The sequence below is a fragment of the Malaclemys terrapin genome, chromosome 3, assembly GCF_027887155.1.
Source record: "Malaclemys terrapin pileata isolate rMalTer1 chromosome 3, rMalTer1.hap1, whole genome shotgun sequence".
Classification (NCBI taxonomy): Eukaryota; Metazoa; Chordata; order Testudines; family Emydidae; genus Malaclemys; species Malaclemys terrapin.
This window is the reverse complement of record NC_071507.1, coordinates 196,410-210,881: the sequence shown is the minus strand read 5'-3', so window position 1 is coordinate 210,881 and position 14,472 is coordinate 196,410. Positions and strand designations below refer to the sequence as shown.

At 52.6% G+C, this 14,472-nt stretch overlaps 1 long non-coding RNA gene across 1 annotated transcript; it reads left to right on the top strand.

Annotated features, from left to right (window-relative positions):
- Positions 1 to 11,162: 11,162 nt before the first annotated feature.
- LOC128833568 (uncharacterized) lies at positions 11,163 to 13,133 on the top strand. The gene is made up of 3 exons (XR_008444279.1): positions 11,163 to 11,249; positions 12,592 to 12,678; positions 13,044 to 13,133. It is a non-coding gene; the product is annotated as an uncharacterized LOC128833568 (long non-coding RNA).
- Positions 13,134 to 14,472: the final 1,339 nt, after the last annotated feature.

Below are 14,472 nucleotides of genomic sequence, written 5' to 3'. Positions count from 1 at the left end.
AAGCCCTGAACCCTCTCAAGAGGCTGGTTTCTAGAACTACCTTCCAAATGGCAGTGTTACCTTGTTAAAGGCAGGGAAAGACCCACACCCTAGTTAGAGGGAGCTCACTTTGGACCTTGGCGTGAAGAGGGCCAATGCAGAGAGGAGAAAAGGGAAAGCGAGCTTAACCCTGATTACAGGGCAGTCACCTTTAGTAAAATACACCTCCTTTACACAGGGCGGGGGGAGTCTCGAATGTGAAAAGATCTGGAAATGAATAGGTAAGGGAGGGATCCTGCTGAGTGTCCCCTTTCCAATCAATCCTCCATCCCTCAGTGACACCCTTCCCGACTTACCTCCTACCCCACCAAGAAAATGACAACTTTGTGCCCCCTACCTTTACCAGAAAAAACCCCTCTTCCTTGTGACGCGGTCCTGTTAGTAGGGTTAGGTGCACCCACGTGCCGGCTCTGAATACCACCGCATCTACCTACAACAGCTCAACATGAACACATTTCAGAAAGGACCGCCACATCAATCTCTTGAAAGATAGCCCGAGGAATCTCCTCTCTTTATCACCAAAGAGACACAAGGCCTGGAATTCGGACACAAGTAACGGAGCTGTCCGAATCCCTACAGTTGATGCTCGTCAGTCTGCCAGTGTTCTTTCTTGTGCACAAGAAAACAAAGGGTGAAAGTTGTGGTTGGTTGAGCGGTGTAAACTGGGCAGGGCAAAAGGACTTGAGGAAGGATTACACGGAAGTGAGGGTGCGAAAGGAGCCCCCCACCTCCTCTGTTCATTTCCAGACTTTGTGACGTTTGCTTGGTTGGGCCATTTCTTGGCTTTTTTGAGAAAAGGGGCAAATTTTCCACGGCCTCCGCCATCCCCTTACAGCCGCCCCTTCGCCACACCATGTTCCATCTGACTGGGATAGGTCCGAAGTAAGATTACACGTGAAATCTCAAAAAAGCCAAGTAGAAATCATTCTGTAGGAATTTACTGTGACTAATAGAAACAGAACCTCAATGCTTCTCATGGGGGAGGAGGATGGGGAATCTCTCAGCCACAAGCTCAAAACCCAGCTAGGGTAGATTGTACCAGGGCAGAGGTAATGCATTGTCTGCCCTGCAAGAGACCCCCATTCTGCAGCACATTCAGGTAGTGGCAGAGCAGGGTGCGAGTTTAGGGGGCACAAATGACAACAGGGCAGGCAAAAGAGGAATTAACCCTTTACAGGGTAAAGAGGGATTTTATGCTACCCTTAGTTGTATGTTTGTGACAGGGACATACGCAGACAACAGGGAGAAGCGCCGGACCACTGAACGTTGACTTCTTTGATGGGGTCAACAAGCACGTGGACCGAGAGGATCCAGTGGCTATAGTGTACTATGATTTTCAGAAAGCCTTTGACAAGGTCCCTCACCAAAGGCTCTTACGCAAAGTAAGCTGTCATGGGATAAGAGGGAAGGCGCTCTTATGGATTGGTAACTGGTTAAAAGATAGGGTAGAAAATATCATGTTGCCTCTATATAAATCCATGGTATGCCCACATCTTGAATACTGTGTGCAGATGTGGTCACCCCATCTCAAAAAAAGATATATTGGAATTGGAAAAGATTCAGAAAAGGGCAACAAAAATGATTAGGGGTATGGAACGGCTTCCGTATGAGGAGAGATTAATAAGACTGGGACTTTTCAGCATGGAAAAGAGACGGCTAAGGGGAGATATGATTGAGGTCTATAAAATCATGACTGGTGTAGAGAAAGTAGTATTATGAGAAGTAGTAAACAACACTTCCTTATCAAGAACTAGGGGTCACCAAATGAAATTAATAGGCAGCAGGTTTAAAACAAATAAAAGCAAGTATTTCTTCATACAATGCACAGTCAACCTGCGGAACTCCTTGCCAGAGGATGTTGTGAAGGTCAAGACTATAAGAGGGTTCAAAAAAGAACTAGATAAGTTCACGGAGGATAAATGCATCAATGGCTGTTAGGGGCTAGGGACACCATCCCTGCCTCTCCTGGCAGTTTGCCAGAAGCTGGGAATGGGCGACAGGGGATGGATCACTTGATGATTCCCCGTTCTGTTCATTAGCTCTGGGGCACCTGGCACTGGCCACTGTGGGAAGACAGGATACTGGGCTAGATGGACCCTGGGTCTGACCCGGTAGGGCCATTTTTACGTTCTTATGACTTTTATTGGAAGTCCCCAGGAGCAGCTGCTGCTGCCCTGTTCCCATACAAACTGCGCTCTGTGCTCCCAGCCCATCAGAGCGCAAGGTAAGGGAAACACCTGTGAGGGCAGCGCCCCCAGCCCCTGCAGCTGTGCTGTTAACTGAACTACAGGGTTGTTTGGGTGCGTCATGGGGCTGGAGAAGCAGGTGTTGCTATTCCCGGGTTGTTCAGAGGAGATACAAAGGCAGGGATTTGGGGCTGTCCCTTACGTGGGACATGAGAAAGGAGCTGTTAATGTTAGAGATGGCATATTCTAGGGCAGGGGCAGGGCCTGTCTCTTTATTCCCTTTGCGTACAGCGCCTAGCACAATGGGGTCATGGGCCATTTGCTACGATAATTCAGATAATAAATCAGTGTTCTGCATTGCAAGGCCCGCGAGCCAGTGGCGGCTCCCATCGAGCCTAAGTGCGCTAAATTCCCTCTAAGCTGCGCGGCCGCGCAGCTGGCTATAACTAGCCGTGCAGCAGCTCTAAAGGGCCACACGGCAGGGACCTGAAGAGGAGAGAGGTAGGGAGTGGGCGGGAACTGGGGAGGGGAGCAAGTTGAGGCTTGCGGGGCTGCTGTGGGCCTCTCCCCAGGCCCGGAGCTCCCTGCTGCTGGCAAGGGGGAGAGCGGGCCCTTCTCCGGAGCCCCATGCTCCCTCCCTGTCGGCCCTCCTGCTGGGGGGAGTCCTCCGGCACCAGCCCTAGGGCAGCCTGCCTGTACCCCAAACTGCTCATGCCTGGCCCCACCCTAGAGCCTGAACCCCCAGTCAGAACTCTCCCCCCTCCCCCTTCATCCCAACCCTCTGCTCCAGCCTTAAGCCCCTCCCACACCCCAAACCCCTCATCCACACCTCCACCCCAGACCCCTGATGAAGGAAATGCTCTGTGCATTACCTCGTGTGGCCACACGGCGTCACTGTTGCTCCTTGATGGAAATGCTCTGTGCAATACCTCGCATGGCCACACAGTGTCACTGTTGCTCCTTAAGGAAATGCTCTGGCATTACCCGACATGGCCACCCAGTGTCTGTGTTACTAAATAAGGAAATGCTCTGTGCATTACCTCGGGTGGCCACCTAGTGTCATTGCTGCTCCATGTAGAAAATGCTCTGTGCATTACCCCGCGTGGCCACCTAGTGTCACTGTTGGACCATGAAGGAAATGATCTCTGTATTACCTCGGGTGGCCACCAGTGTCACTGTTCCTCCTTAAAAACAACAAGGAGTCTGGTGGCACCATAAAGACTAACAGATTTATTTGGGCATAAGCTTTCCTGAGTAAAAACCTCACTTCTTCAGATGCATAGAGTGAAAGTTACTAGGGTTACCATATTTTGAGCCTCCAAAAGGAGGACACTCCACCTGGCCCCGCCTCTGCCCCTCCCCCAAAGTCCCCGCCCCAACTCCGCCCCCTCCCCTGCTTCCCGTGAACATTTGATTCGCGGGAAGCCTGAAGCAGGTAAGGGGGTGTGTGGGGGGAGGAGGCTCGGCCCAGGCTGGCCCCCCCGGCGTTTCCAGCCTGGGTCGGCTCGGGCCCTGGGGTGCCGGCCCTGGGCCCGGCCCCCGGCCGAGCACCCCCTGGCCCCGCCAGCCCGCTCAGCACCCCCCGGCCTGGCCTCCGGACCCCCGGTCGAGCACCCCCCGGCCCGCTCAGCACCCCCCAGCCCCGCCGGCCCCCCGGCCCGCTCAGCAGCCCCCCGGCTCCACCGGCGCTCGGCACCGCTGGCCCCCGGCCCCCCTGGCGCTCAGCCCCGCCGGCGCTCGGTGCCCCCGGTCCACGGCACCCCCGGCGCTCAGCCCCACCGGCGCTCGGCCCCGCTGGCCCCCGGCGCTCGGCGCCCCCAGTCCCCGGCACCGCTGGCGCTCAGCCCCCCCGGCCCCCCTGGTCCCCGGCCCCGCCGGCGCTCGGCCCCACCGGCCCCCGGCGCTCAGTGCCCCCGGTCCCCGGCACCCCCGGCGCTCGGCCCCGCCGGCCCCCGGCGCTTGGCGCCCCTGGCCCAGCACCGCCGCCCGCATGTCCCAATTTTCCCGGAAATGTCCGGCTTTTTGGGATTTCCCCCCGGACAGGGATTTGGAACCCAAAAAGCCGGACATGTCCGGGAAAATCCGGACGTATGGTAACCCTAAAGTTACAGATGCAGGCATTATATACTGACACATGGAGAGCAGGGAGTTACTTCACAAGTGGAGAGCCAGTGTTGACAGGGCCAATTCAATCAGGGTGGATGTAGTCCACTCCCAATAGCGGTGTCAATTCCAGGAGAGGAAAAGCTGCTTCTGTAATGAGCCAGCCACTCCAGTCCCTATTCAAGCCCAGATTAATGGTGTTAAATTTGCAAATGAATTTTAGTTCTGCTGTTTCTCTCTGAAGTTGTTTTGTTCAATGATAGTGACCTTTAAATCTGTACTAGAATGACCAGGGAGATTGAAGTGTTCACTTACTGGCTTATGTATGTTACCATTCCTGATGTCCGATTTGTGTCCATTTATTCTTTTGCGGAGGGACTGTCCAGTTTGGCCAATGTACATGGCAGAGGGGCATTGCTGGCACATGATGGCATATATAACATTACTGGATGTGCGGGTGAATGAGCCCTTGATGGTGTGGCTGATGTGGTTGGGTCCTCTGATGGTATCGCCAGAGTAGGTACGGGGACAGAGTAGGCAACGAGGTTTGCTACAGGGATTGGTTCCTGGGTTGGTGTTTCTGTGGTGTGGTGTGTAGTTGCTGGTGAGTATTTGCTTCAGGTTGGGGGGTTGTCTGTAAGCGAGGACTGGCCTGCCTCCCAAGGTCTGTGGGAGTGAGGGATCATTTTCCAGGATAGGTTGTAGATCGTGGATAATGCGCTCAAGAGGTTTTAGCTGAGGGCTGTATGTGATGGCCAGTGGTGTTCTGTTATTGTCCTTGTTGGGCCTGTCCTGTAGTAAGTGATTTCTGGGTACCCGTCTTGCTCTGTCAATCTGTTTCCTCACTTCCCCAGGTGGGTATTGTAGTTTTACGAATGCTTGATAAAGATCTTGTAGGTGTTTGTCTCTGTCTGAGGGGTTGGAGCAAATTCGGTTGTATCTTAGGGCTTGGCTGTAGACAATGGATCGTGTGATGCGTCTTGGATGGAAGCTGGAGGCATGTAGGTACGTATAGCGGTCAGTAGGTTTCTGGTATAGGGTGGTGTTTATGTGACCATCACTTATTTGCACTGTAGTGTCCAGGAAGTGGATCTCTTGTGTGGACTGGTCCAGGCTGAGGTTGATGGTGGGGTGGAAATTCCAGGTGGAATTCTTCAAGGGCCTCCTTTCCGTGGGTCCATATGATGAAGATGTCATCAATGTAGCGCAAGTAGAGGAGGGGCACTAGGGGACGAGAGCTGAGGAAGCGTTGTTCTAAGTCAGCCATAAAAATGTTGGCATACTGTGGGGCCATGCGGGTACCCATAGCAGTGCCACTGACTTGAAGGTATAAGTTGTCCCCAAATCTGAAGTGGTGGTGGGTGAGGACAAAGTCACAAAGCTTAGCCACCAGGCGTGCTGTGGCCTGATCAGGGATACTGTTCCTGACAGCTTGTAGTCCATCCTCATGTGGAATATTGGTGTAAAGTGCTTCTACATCCATGGTGGCCAGGATGGTGTTTTCAGGAAGAACACCAACGCATTTTAGATTCCTCAGGAAGTCGGTGGTGTCTCGAAGATAACTGGGAGTGCTGGTAGCGTAGGGTCTGAGGAGAGAGTCCAAATAGATAATCCTGCTGTAAGAGTGCCAATGCCTGAGATGATGGGGCGTCCAGAGTTTCCGGGTTTATGGATGTTGGGTAGCAGATAGAATACCTGTGGTCGGGGTTCTGGGGTTTTGGACCCAACCACATCAGCCACACCATCAAGGGCTCATTCACCCGCACATCCACTAATGTTATATATGCCATCATGTGCCAGCAATGCCCCTCTGCCGTGTACATTGGCCAAACCGGTGTCACTGTTGCTCCATGAAAGAAATGCTCTGTGCATTACCTTGGGTGGCCACACAGTGTCACTGTTGCTCCATGCAGGAAATGCTCTGTTTATTACCTCGCGTGGCCACACGGTGTCACTGTTGCTCCATGAAGGAAATGCTCTGTGCATTACCTCACGTGGCCACATGGTGTCACTGTTGCTCCATGAAGGAAATGCTCTGTGCACTACCTTGGGTGGCCACACAGTGTCACTGATGCTCCTTAAGGAAATGCTCGTGCATTACCCGAAGTGGCCACACAGTGTCTCTGTTGCGCCATAAAGGAAATGCTCTGTGCATTACCCTGCGTGGCCACACAGTGTCACTGTTACTCCATAAAGGAAATGCTCTGCGTTTTATCTTGTGTGGCTACACAGTGTCACTGTTGCTCCATGAAGGAAATGCTCTGTGCAATACCCCACGTGGCCACACAGTGTCACTTGTTCGATGCAGAAAATGCTCTGTGCATTACCTCGCATGGCCACACAATGTCACTGTTGCTCCATGGAGGAAATGCTCTGTGCATTACCCCGCGTATCCACACAGTGTCACTGTTGCTCCATGAAGGAAATGCTCTGTGCATTACCCCGCGTAGCCACATGGCGTCACTGTTGCTCCATGAAGGAAATGCTCTGTGCATTCCCTTGGATTGCCACACAGTGTCACTGATGCTCCTTAAGGAAATGCTCGTGCATTACCCCAGGTGGCCACACAGTGTCACTGTTGCTCCCTGAAGGAAATGCTCTGTGCATTACCCCACGTGGCCACACAGTTGTTCCGTAGGGAAATGCTCGTGTATTACCCCAAGCGTCCAAACAGTATCACTGTTGCTCAATGAAGGAAATGCTGTGTGCATTACCCTGCATGGCCACATGGTGTCACTGTTGCTCCATGCAGTCGATGAATGCTAGCAGTGGACCCCATGCATCTCCCGGCTCCTTCCTCGCTGCGCTCAGGCTTTGCGGCTCCTGGGAGTGTGAGCTGCCGCAACCTTGGCAGGAGGGGCAAGGGGCACGGCTGTTCCCCGCTAGCGGCGCTGCTGCCTTTGCAGGGCTGCTGGCCCCCTGCGCCGCACCGGCTCCTCCACGGTGGGGGTTCGCTGCCCCCGCAAGCCGATGTTCTGGCTCTCTGGTGTCTCCGGAAGGCAGTTTCTCCCTGCCAAGCTAGGGCACCGCTTTTTGGCACCCCCTAGGGCCATCCTTAGGATTTATGGGTCCCTATGCATTATTATTAAACTGGTGCCCCTATGACTGACGGCAGCCTGAGCTTGCAGCCCTGCGGGGGCGGAGGGACAAAGCAGAAAGAATAACAAGATGCCCATCCCGCCTCACGGTGGCTTAGAGTCACAGTTCCCCACAGAGATCCCTGTATCCTCTCCCTCACATGGAATGGACATGCAGAAGGTACCTAATTAAAAGCACTAAACTTGGAAATAAAAAATGTTAGTCACAGCTTTTTGATATGGCCTGAAGTTTGTCAGACATTTATTTGCAAAAACTTTTTAGTAAGGGTGAGTAAGCTGTCTTTCTGAATACAACATTAAATATTATGGAATACATGATGCAGCTCTTCTCTGTTTTACATTTTCTTAATCAGTATTTCTAAGCTGATTTTATATTTTAAATGTACTCTTAAACCTTCATAAAGTTATCATTCCAGATTACTACATATTTAACTCACTGAAACAGACAATATTTTAAATTTATGAGGTACAGAGGTTTAGTGTGTTCATAACAATGTTCATTGCTTTTAGAAAAAGAGAACACTAATTTACTGTGTGTGATCTCCATAACAATACATGTTTATGAAATTTCACCAACTTAAAAAAATATGTTTCCAAAGATTGTAGGCATAACAAAGGATTTTATATCTTACTAAAGTACCGATTTTGCTTAAAACTAGTTCATCAAAAGATAGTCAGAAGTAAAGAAGGGGAAACTCTTTGTCCAGCTATCTGGAAGCAAAGGGCTGTTGTCTGTTTAAGGGCTCTCTTCAATGGGGGTTGGGAGAGAGGGGGCGAAGGGAGAAATGGATGAGCAGAAAGGACTGGAAGACTTTACTATAGTAAAAAAACTTACTTCCAATTAAAATGTGTATTTTAGATAAGGGAGGTCTTTTGAAGGATTTATTTAAAAAATCATATGTCTGAAGATCCAAGCATTTAAGGCTAAAGATGATTGTGCATCTAAAAATCTATGCAAGGATTTTTTAGAGATGTGATTTTATAATCTTCACCAACTCACTAATGAAATATTTTTAAAGCAAATTTTAAACTAAGATCCTGTAGACTGACATGTCCTGAGTAAATATGACCGTCATGCACAACTGTTTTTGTCAGTACATTCTGAAACTGACAGTATATACCTGGTTTCAGAAGAAGTGGGCTGTAGTCCATGATAGCTTATGCTCTAATAAATTTGTTAGTCTCTAAGGCCTTGGCTACACTGGCAATTCACAGCGCTGCACTTGCTGGGCTCAGGGGTGTGAAAAAACACCCCCCCTGAGCGCAGCGAGTGCAGCGCTGTAAAGCGCCAGTGTAATCAGCGCCTGCAACGCTGCACGCTCGCTCGCAGCGCTGCAAGCTACTCCCCTCGGAGAGGTGGAGCACTTACAGTGCTGAGAGAGCTCTCGCAGCGCTGGCAGCGCGACTACACTCGCGGCAGCGCTGTGAATCCGCGAGTGTAGCCAAGGCCTAAGGTGCCACAAGTACTCCTGTTCTTTTTGAGTATATACCTGGGGGTTGGCAAATGCCTGTTAAGTGGCTTCATTTCCCCTTGAATGGCTCTTTAACAATTTCAGTGTTGTGCTAATAGGTCTGGCAGGCTGGAGGCTTTTTCTCTTTTAACTACTAGTCCGAAGAAGTGGGCTGTAGTCCACGAAAACTTATGCTCTAATAAATTTGTTAGTCTCTAAGGTGCCACAAGTACTCCTGTTCTTTTAACTACTAGATCCCCTTCCCAGGAAGACTCCGAGCCTGCAGGAAGGGTCAGAACAGGGATAGGAAATCCAGAAGGGTGGACACTAAGACCCAGTGGGAGCCCCTAATCACTTGGCGCCCTAGGTGACCGGCTAGTTCGCCTAGCGGTTGCACCGGCCCTGCATACGACTACTGATGCCTACTGAACTTATCCATAGAGCAGCCCCATGGACTCTCTCTCTCCTCTCCTCTCATTGTGCCGTCTCCCTTCATAGGACAAGGGAAGGTGTGGTTGGTGTGCGTCCCCACAGGCTAGGTCTCGGGAGCCATGAAGAAGTAGGAGGGGACGAAAATCATGCAGGGCAGTGGGTGCGAGAGTGGAGCGGTGACTGTCGGTGTTAACTCGGTCTCTGTTCATTGACGGGGGCAGATGTAGATAGGATGGAAGAGGGAGGCAGGGATGAGGGCAAGAGCTCTGTGTGATGACGGCTCATGCTTGGCTTTTACAGCTGCTCTTACAGAGGATTTGTTGTTCAGGAGCCCTAGGCAAAGGAGAAGCCGGCAGAAGTGGATCTGAGCAGCTTGGACATCCTTGTAAGCAGATATGAACAGTCCTCAGCTTTCTGCCTCCCTCATAACTACACTTCACAACTTTTAGCGGCACGGCTGAAGCCTAAGATAAATGCATGGTAGTAGCTGAGTACACACGGCTGCTTCCCTTTAGGTGAGGCTTGGTTTCTCATAAAAGTTTTCCTCCTTGGTCTGGGTGTGGGAGGAGAATTTCCCTATTTTGGGATTAACTGTGGGATTACAACCAGGGGAAGAGACATTAGTCTCCTCTGCACAGTGACTCTCTTGGGTGCAGGTGCAACGGGCTGCTTAACATTAGAACGTAAGAATGGCAATACTGGGTCAGACCAAAGGTCCATCTAGCCCAGTATCCTGTCTTCCGACTGGCTAATACCAGGTGCTTCAGAGGGAATGAATAGAACAGGTAATCGTGAAGTGATCCATCCTGTGTCGCCCATTCCCAGCTTCTGGCAAACAGAGGATAAGGACACCATCCCTACCCATCCTGACTAATAGCCATTGATGGACCTATTCTCCGTGAATTGACCTAGTCCTTTTTTGAACCCTATTATAGTCTTGACTTTCACAGCATTCTCTGGCCAGCAATTCCAGAGGTTGAGTGTGCGTTGTGTGCTTTTTAATTGTATCTATAAAGGTGTAATTGGACAGGGAGAAGAAGAACATACTTTTTGTTCTTCTTTTGTTTTTACCTCTTGTGTTCTGCTTAGTAAGATGGAGAAAGAAGTCAAGGGTAAAAGCCCACCCCCGTTGTGAGATGGAAGGCACGCAAGAGCCATGAGACAGTGAGCATTGTTGATGCCAGGCTATGGCGATGCCATCTACTGGAAGCGGAGCAGCCGTCACTGTCAGTGAGCTAAGTGTCTGGTTTGGTGAGGAGTCTGGTCACGGCCCACATGGCTCCAGGCAGGGATGCGCTGTTAGCTTGGTCTGTGTTTGTAAGAAAAGGTTCCCGTCTAGCTGTGGCTACGAGGGAGACAAGGTCCCCCATTATCAGGGGCTGCTCATTTTGTCTGGCCAAGAGTGGTGTGTTCATCGCAGCGAAAGGTTGCATCTAGGAGGATGATTCTAGCTGGTGAGTTTCATGCCTTCCTTCCATGTTTCTCTCTCTCTTCTCTAGTGTGTTGTCTGACCCACTTTCTCGGTTTGTCCTTGTCTCTACTTTTTCGGTCACCTTTCGTTGAACACGGGCAGGCGTGCTAGGTGTGCATCACCACTGGCTAGGTCTCGGAAGCCATGTAGAAGTGGGAGGGGACAAAAATCACGCGGGGCAGCGCGCGCGAGAGTGGAGCATCACTGTCAGTGTTGACGCAGTCTCTGTTCATCGAGTGGGGTTGATGTAGACGGGATGGGAGAGGGAGTCAGGGATGAGGGCAAGATTTTGCCCATCAATTGAGTTTTGTGGAGTGATGGCTCCGGCTTGGCTTATTTGTGGCGCTTGCAGAGGAACAGTCGAGCAGCAGCGGAAGGAAAAGCTGGCAGAGGTGGACCTGAGCAGCCTGGACATCCTTGTAAGCAGAGATTAACAGTCCTCCGCTTTCTGCCTTCCGCATAACTGACTGTAAGTAAGCCGTCAGTGCTTGGAATTCCTCATCTGTGCTCGCTCTAATTTTCTTCACAGGCCATGAACTTCCTCACTGGGCACGGGGCTCTGTGGGATTGAGGCTGGGGAGGGGCCAGAGTCTGCTCTGCAGAGTGACTATGTCGGGTGCCGTTGCAAGGGGTGCTTTTTGGTTGTAATGCTAAAGGTGTAACGGGAAGAGGGTTGAGGGCAGATATGCTCAGTCCTCAAGTCTCTTCCTTCTCTATCACTGGGTGAGCTTCCCTGGTCATGCCACTCTAGGTATCCTCTCTGAAGCGGGCCATATTCAGTAGCGGACGTGAGCAGGAGTCTGAGAGTAGCCCTCGGCCTGTGTCTCCAATCACCAAGTTGCACCACACACTTTATGTGGAGGGTCCAGGGCTCTGCACAGCACTCTGGGCTGACCTGCTCCAGGCTGGGCTCCTGGGTCCTAACCCTCGTGGTTACTGCTCCCCAAGGGCTCTGCTGGCCCTGGAGCCCGACCCCAATCCGAGCGGCTCTTAAGGTCTGTGAGCGGTCGAAGGGCGGCCGGGAACTGAGGAGCAGCCACAGCCCCGGGACCCCACACAGCACAAGGACAAGGGTGGGGAGCGCTGTGGCTGCCTGCGTCATTGCGCCACCTAGCGCAGCAGTCGCCCTACCCTGCCTGGCTCTGGCCTCTGGGCTGGTGAAGGGCTGGAGCCTCTGAGGGGCGGAGGCAGAACTTGCACTTCAGTGAGGGGTGAGGCCTCGTGGTGGTGGGGGGATGCAGCTGCCAGTTTTCTGTCTACCCCACCTCAGCTCCCCCAGTGAGGAAGGGGCTGGTGCTGCCCCTGCTGCCCACAGGCTGTCACTGCTCCTCCAGGGCAGATGCACGCTGCGCATTTCCCCAACTGGCCACCGGGTGTCACCGCTGCTCCAGGAGAAACACAGTCTGTATGTTACCCTGCCTGCCCACCGGATGGCGGTGATGGTCCAAGGCAGACAGCCCAGGCATTACCCCGGCTGGCCACTGAGTATCACTGCAGCGCTTAGGGTAAGGCAGAAACCATTTCCGCCCCCAGAGTGGCCACGTAGTGTCTGTGTTGCTCCACGAGGGAAATGCTTTGTGCTTTGCTGCGAGTGGTCACCAAGTGTCACTGCTGCTGCATGGGGGACATGCTCTGTGCATTGCCGTGATTGGCCACTGGGTGTCACTGTTGCTCCAGGGCAACTACATTCTGAGAAATACCCCAGGTGGCCTCTAAGATACATGTGTGGTAAAGGCTGAGTACAGACGTCTGCTTCCCTTTAGGTGGGGTTCGGTTTGTAATAAAAGTTTTCCTCCTTGTTCTGGGTGCAGAGGGAGAATTTCCCTATATTGGGAGCAGCTGATCTTCCTGGACAGGGAGGAGCATGTTCACCTGAGCAGAGGCCTGGAACCGGAAAGGTGAGTACTGGTGCTGAGTTTGTCCTTCTTCCTATGTGTCTCTCTCTGAGCTCTCATATGTTGGCCAACATACTCTCTCTCTCTCCCCTTGTCCTGTCTCCTTGCATAGAACGTGGGCAATGGTGCATGCTCACAGGCTTGGTCTGGGGCGTCTGCAACCCACTGGGGCATTGGGAGGGGGAAGAGGAGCATGATGGTACGAGATCCTCCATTGGTAGTGGTGGGGGTGACTGTGGGAGTTGACTGTCACTGTTCATCAAGTGGGGCTGATGTACAGTGGATGGGAGAGGGAGGGCAGTATCTCGTACACCAATAGACCTTTGGGCAGTGATGGCTCCTGCTTGGGTTATATGCTGTGTTTGCAGAGGAATCGCCCAGGACCCCAGCCAGAGGAGAAACTGGAAGAAGTGAACCTGAGCAGCCTGGACATCCTTGTAAGCAGAGATGAACAGTCCTCCGCTTTCTGTCTTCTGCATGACTGGCTGTGAGTGAACAATTATGGCACTCTATTCCTCATCCGTACCACTCTAGTTTTCTTCCACCATTCTCCTGCTGCTCTCTGGCCCTGCTGTATCACGGCACACAGTGTCACTGTTGCTCCTTAAGGAAATGCTCTGTGCATTACCCCAGGTGTCCACCCAGTGCCACTGTTGCTCCATGGGGGAAATGCTTTGTGCATTACCTGGATTAGCCACCCAGTGTCACTGTTGCTTTATTTGGGAAATGCTCTGTGCAACTATACAGAGTGTCCACCCGGTGTCAATATTGCTCCATGAAGGAAATGCTCTGTGATTACCTGGGGTGGCCATGCAGTCTCATTTTTGCTTCATGAGAGAAATGTTCTGTGCAATTACACTGAGTGGTCACCGGGCATCACTGCTGTTCCACAGGGGAAAAGCTCTGTCCATTTCCCTGATTGGCCACCTAGTGTCTTTGTTGCTCCATGAAAGAAATGCTCTGTGCAGTCGTCCAACTGGCCGCCCAATGTCACTGCTGCTTCTTAAGGGATTGCTCTGAGGGTACTGCAGGTGGACAACACAGTGTCACTGTTGATCAATGGGTAGGATTTTATCGGGACTGTCCCGATATTTGCTTGTTTGTCCTGCGTCCCGACCAATGTGCGGTCGGGACACTGGACAAACAAGCAATTTTGCCCTCCCGGAAGGGCTCTTGCCCCCCCCCCCGACTCCGCCCCCTACCCCCTCATTGGCTCCCTCCCCAAATCACTGCCCTGGCCCCGCCTCTTCCCCATGCATGTGGCACTCCTCCTCCCTTCCAGGCTTGCTGCTGTAATGGCAGGGCAAGCCTGGAGGGAGGGGGTAGTGGCCGGCTTCCAGTTCCTGGAGCTGGTGAGTAGGGGCACTGGGCGGGCAAGGGTGGCTGGCCAGGGGGCTGCTCCCTCAGGAGGTAGCGGGTGGGCTCTGGACCCCAGCAGCAGCGGGAGAGAGCGGCTCGGGACCGCACAAGTGGCCATGTAAAGTTTATCAGCTTGGACGGGACCCCAGCCGGCTCCCCGCCCCACGCCAGCATGTGGCACCGGCCGCCACAGGCCAGGTAAGCAACTGAGTCGCCCTCTTCCCCCTCATCCTGGCTCCTCAGCTGAGCCCCCCTGTCACCCTCCTGGGGGAGCAGCCCCCTTGCCAGGATTACACGGAAGTGAGGGTCCGAAAGGAGCCCCCCACCTCCACTGTTCATTTCCAGACTTTGTGACGTTTGCTTGGTTGGGCCGTTTCTTGGCTTTTTTGAGAAAAGGGGTGAATTTTCCACGGCCTCCGCCATCCCCTTACAGCCGCC